This window comes from Drosophila simulans, chromosome 3R, assembly GCF_016746395.2.
Source record: "Drosophila simulans strain w501 chromosome 3R, Prin_Dsim_3.1, whole genome shotgun sequence".
Lineage (NCBI taxonomy): Eukaryota > Metazoa > Arthropoda > Insecta > Diptera > Drosophilidae > Drosophila > Drosophila simulans.
Window position 1 is genome coordinate 24,134,718 of NC_052523.2, and position 6,000 is coordinate 24,140,717.

A 6,000-nucleotide genomic window follows, 5' to 3' on the forward strand; every position below is an offset into this window, starting at 1 on the left:
AGTTTCTACGAATGGCTCGAAATTGATTCGTTCCCTGAGAAAAGTCTACAGTGGCTACAAAAAATATTCTAATATTTAAATAAAGTTACAATAAGTTTATTTAAGATCTAAGTACTTATTAAGTTTCGATTAATTTAGAACTATGAAGAGAAAATCTAATTTAGGATAAAAATTGATCATCTTAAGCACTCTTTAATAAAACCATATAAATAGTTCATCCTGAACTGATAAAAATCAGCAAAACTCAAGGAAACATTATTTCGGATGAAGTTAAGTTGGAATGTCGTCTTACCATAAAGAAGTTCCACTGGCCAATGGGATTTTGGCCGTGACAGCGGCGTCGTCGAGTCGATTACGCGAAAAGTTTGACTGTGTGAGTGGAGAGTCTAACCCATTTTGCTTTGAGAATTCCCATTGGTCTTTTTGTGGAATCGCGGCACGTTTTGTTGCCAGTACATTTGCGGTTATGTGCTCATTGCAGGCTCACACGCACACACGTAAATGTGTATGTATTACTGTGCGTGCGTGTGTGCGTGCGGCTCTTGCCAAATTGTCGATTTTATTATTTGTGTTTATATGATTTTTCAGCTGTTCTGCATTTTAAAGGAAGCCGGAAAATAAAGTGGGGAAAACGGTGGGTTTTTCCGAGTTGCTAGAGCACGAAATGCGAGGCGCGTCTTCAGCCTCATTTCTTATTATAATGTGAAAAATATCCTTTTACAAATTCAAAACGTTGAAATGTGCTATTTCTTTTGTTGCCGATTTTAACGACCGGATAGAGAGATTCCTACCATTCGACCCTGTGTTCATAGGACCCCCGTGACTCTACGGATCACGTCCGTTTGGCATGTAGTTTACGAATCTAGATATTCATCAATGGGCATTGAAATATTCGGCGCATCACTGGGTGGCAATTTTCTAACATTTTCGTCCTGCGAACTCATCGTTGTCGCTCGTAGGAGCAGTCTCTATAGATTGATTTATGATTTCAGTCGTCCTTTTTAAGGACCTGCTGTTATTGAAATGAAGCTAAATTGAAAGGGATTCATCAGAAGTCCAATGGTTTTACATATCTGCTTTCAATTAATTGCAGCAAAATGGTTTTATAATTAGTGACAAACATATATGGAACATCAGTCGATGTTTTTAATTAAAATTCATGTTTCTGACTTCCAACTAATTAAAGTTTTCAACAAAAATAAATCAAGTAAAGCGTTAAACTTATCATTTTTATGTCTTTGTATGCAAATTTATGTTTCGTAATTTGCAGAAAAAAATCCTTGCAATATAGCAATTGAATTAGCAAATATAATGGCCATAAAAGTGTATGATGTGTATTTTTTTACCAATCCAGGAAGAATTTTTTATGCCATTAAGCACCTAAAAGTCGATTTAAGCAATAAAAAACAAGAAGTATTTTTTACCTCAATTTTCCTGCCATAAACATTAGTCGCATTAGTTTTGAAAAAACGCATTTGTTTATGTTTTTACAGCATTTTTTGTGGGCATCCTAAAAAAAGAAGACATTTTCAGTTGCAGAAAGGCCATTGCAGCGAAGCTTTTATTAGTTTAGTTTTCGAAATTAAACGTATTTGCATGTCAGGCTGTCACACACACAAGCGTCGCACCAAATAAAAAACTTTACCATTTTGTGTGTGTGTGTGTATATAGTTGATGTATTTTTGGCCGAATGGCGAATGTTATAATATTGTTGCATGATGCCTTTGGTGTCTTTTGTCCACGGATTTGGTAATAGTTGTTGTTGATTTGCTTGGCTTTTGCCTGCTGCCAGTGCCGAGTGTACAATTTAATTGCTTTTTCGGTTTTTGCTGGTGATTGTATATGTGTGTGAATATGACGGAACTGGTTGTCGTCTAACAATTTTTAGAATTGCATCAAAAGGCGGAATGGGAACCAAAGAAAATCCAGTTGAATTTTCACGCCGCACAGCAGTGGAGCTGGGGAAAGGATGAAAAGGATGGCTAGCATGTCGGCTACAATATTTTGCTTTTAACCTAAAATCTAAAGTTTAATTGTCATTCAATGTGTGTAGATGTGCGTGCACACGGAAAAATGATCAAATGTCTAGTACTATCTATTATATATTTTAGAAATTTTTAATAAAGTGGTAAATATGCAAAAAGACAGACTATGGCTTATGCTTTATTTATTATAATTTATCTTATTATAATTTAATGGCTCATATTTGTACAATTTCTTCGGTTTTCTTTTTGAATTGGAAATATACTCAAATTTATCCAAAAACTTAATTTAGTTATAGTATCTTTTTTGCAGTGCTCCTCACACTCTCTTTATCTTTTGGCTGGTGTCAACGGAAGCCGTCGCTGTGTTTGTTAGGTGGCTGCCATCGAAATTCCGGGCTCAACAGCAAAGTAACCAAAATGCAATTGTTTTGCAATTGGCATTTTGACCACATTCTGACACCCCACACACACACAGATACAAACACCAATACATATGGCCGGCGAGTGGCTGTGGCAGCCACTGTAAATTGCGAAAAACTAAATATGCACAGACATGCGCAAATGTGTGTGCGAAGTTGGCGTAATTTAGTTAGCATTTCAAATGTTTTTCCATTGCCAGGCATTAGGAGGCATAGGACATTTTCTGTCGATATGCCGAAAAATTCTTAATTGAAAATGAATTTGGTTTTCGGCCAAGTGCTGCGTGCCCCGTGCCGCTCGTTCGGCCAAATCTTTTTTCCAATGCCTTGTTTTGCTTTCTACTAATTCGGATTGTTTTGTGTGTTATCTGCATGTGATGGGTCTGCTATGCGATGGGATACAATGGGGTATATCGATGTGGATTGTGCAGTTTTTGGGGTCTGCCGGCTGACATTTGCATATTTTTCGAGCCTGCCAGCCGACGAGTGCTGTTATCCTTTGGCACAGCTGCACTGCTGTTTACTTAGTGTCGCTGAATCTGTATCAGAATGTGAATCGGGGCTGGAGGTATCCTCTCCTCTTGCAACATGGCAAAATGGCACCAACAACACTCGCACACTCATGCACACGAGCTGGGCAAATACAAAAATTCTAGTCTACATATTTGAATTCGAAAATGAACGGAGCAAATGACTCTGTTCTGTCTCTGAATTTGATGAATGTAGAAACGGCCATCGCATCGAGGCACTCTCATCCTCAACTGCCTGCGGATATTTACACTGTGATACTACCAAGTAGAAATTCAATTTACAGCAAATAAAATTTACATATTTGTATATTTTTTTAAGCTCCTAAGAAATAATTGCTGTGGTATTGAAATTTGCAGATATATCCCATCGTATTTGGAAAGATTCGCGCAGTGTACCTGCATTTGTCTATTTGTTGTGGATATAATAGATGGGCTGGCCAGATATATAGACGGACAGCTGGAAATCTGGACAGGCCGGAGGCTTCATCTGGCTGTTGGCCATATTTGCCGTTATGCATGCAAATTGCACTAATGAGCGTCACAAAATTTTGCATAGACAAATGCTAGAAAGTACGGAGAGAGCCGGGCGGGAAGCACTGGGCCAAGCACTTGCCCATTGCAGCCTGGCTAAAAGGTTTTGAGTTCTTGGCCCTTAAATGAGGTCGACCTCCGAGAAAACAGGACCGAGACCACAAAAGCTACCCCATTCGCCAGCTGGAGGGCAGTTTTCACGCACGGTTTCCCTCGTTCACGGAGCTGTGACAGTTTTTTGCCACTGCATCTGGAGCTGGAGCTACTTTTGCCACTGCCACTGGTACTGGTGCCATTTTTGCTCATTAGAGTAAATGCACTTAATTAGAGCATACCAGCCATCGGGGGATTCAGCCAAAAACAAAAAATAGAAATAGAAAGGCAGTAAGAGGAGCAGAGCAGAGCCAACGGCTATGATTACGCCGTTCTTAATAACAATGATGGAAACAACTGGGGGGCTGTGGAAAAAACAATGCAGTTTACACTTTAAATGAGTGCAAATAAATAAATGGCTAAGCGAAATGCGACAAATAGCTGGGAAATGGCAAAAATGGCTTACAAAGTTGCGCATTTTAGTGGCCACTGGCCACTCTTCATTTGCCATTCTCCACGGGCTCTCCTCCTGACCAGTAATTTGTGTGCGACAGGACCCCGACTTATTTGCATTTCCCGGCAATTGTTGCTGGGCATCATTAGCGCACGAGTAGTGTGTGTGCTTCCGGTGGCTAAGGAGTACGGTGAAAAATAATTTGGAATCTCAAAGCGCCTCAGGTGTTAGTCCGAGTAAAAATTTACCGTTTGCAAGTAGGGGTTCTTAATTGGTAGTAGTAAGTTTGGTACTATGATCATTTCAATAAGTTAACATTACTTTTATTTGTAAACGATAATGATCCGTCATTTTTCTCTCTGTTTTCTGCCAGGAACTGCAGGCCTTGATTGCAATTGCAGGCAATTGCACATTAAAAATCATTAAAATTGATTGCAACGCATGAACTTCTTTATGCCGCTGCAACTTTGTGCCAGTCATAAGGATCGCAGCAGGAGCCAATCCGATTGTTCAGTCCACATATGTGCTAAAAACCGATCTGCGGCATTTTTAAATTTCGGACAAAAGAAATGACTGGTTTGCAAACTTTAGTAACTAACTGATGCAGCTAGATGTCCTGTCCCTGCGACCAATTGTCTGAGTGGGGGAAAATCGCTTGGGGCAGTGGCAAAGCCAAATGGTGCAATGTGCGAGGGGAAATTGTTTGCCTTTTGCTTGTCTTTGTCGTTTAATTAACTAAAAAATTGCTTTTTTAAATAGTTTCCAGCTGAAAGTCAGCCAGAGACGCAGACACAAGGGGCAAGGGCCGAAGGACGACGGACGCAGGACGCAGGACGATGGGGGCGTTTCCGCTGGGGCGAGTCTCCATTAAAGAAACGCTTGAATAATTTCAGCCTTAGGCCAATGGGGAGCAGCCATTGGAATATTATGCTTGCCATTTGCTTTGACGCTCGCTTTTAGCTTATTAGATGTTCTGTGCCTGCTCCGGCGCCCTGCCCCCTGCCCCACATTCCACATCCCGCTTGCCCCAATCTAGTCGTTATGCAATATTTATTAAAGTGAAATAAAACACTGAGCTCTGCTCTAGTGGCTGTTGTTGATTGCTTAAGTATTCTCTTTTGGTTACCTTCGAGCGTGCCATTTTTTCACACATCCCTACGACCCCCAGCCGCTCGTCAACAAGTAGTAGTTGTAATCCAGCGCATATCTCCATTAAATATTCGCAATGTAAATACATAAATACTTAAGTAAGACGCTTAACCAGCGCACACTCATTCCTCAGCCCTCCACCTTCCCCCCCACACACACACTCAAACATTCCAAGTGCCTAGCTTAGCGTAGGCTTTGTCCCGCCCCCAAAACTCCTTGTTTGCGTATACGTATCTACTTAGCATTAGTGCATGTACTTGGGCTTTGTATTAATTTAACTGAACAGACACGGATCGTGGGGCAGTGGTTGCCCATGGTAGGGCTTCCTTGTGGTTGGGGTGAGGGAGGACTGATTTTCTGGCTCCCATCGGGAGACCCACCAAGTGGGGGAAGTGAGCCGATTGGGGCAATTTCGAGTGACGCACATAATAATTAAATTTCAAGATCCGAAGCCAATTTGCGGGCGCGATGTGAAATGCTGAAGCTTGTTTGATTGAAGGTCGATAGTGAGTGGATTTGTCCGGCAAGGACAATGATGTTCCTAAGACATGTTAAGAACTCGGGAATTTCGGGTGATTTGGCCAACGAGCAGGGACCAGTGTACTTTAAGCGTCCAAATAGATGTGGACTTTTCGAAAACTTATCACAACGTCTTATAGGCGGGCATATTTTATGATAGATGGTATTTTAAGAGAACAGGAACCTGTATAATCATAATTGATTTGCTTAAATAGTTTCCTAAATTTCCAAACCGATTTAATTTTAAATCGTTTTCCCTCAAGTTCGGTTGCATTTTTTCGAGCACTTGGCCTAATTAGGCCACCGGCAGGTGGTCGTCT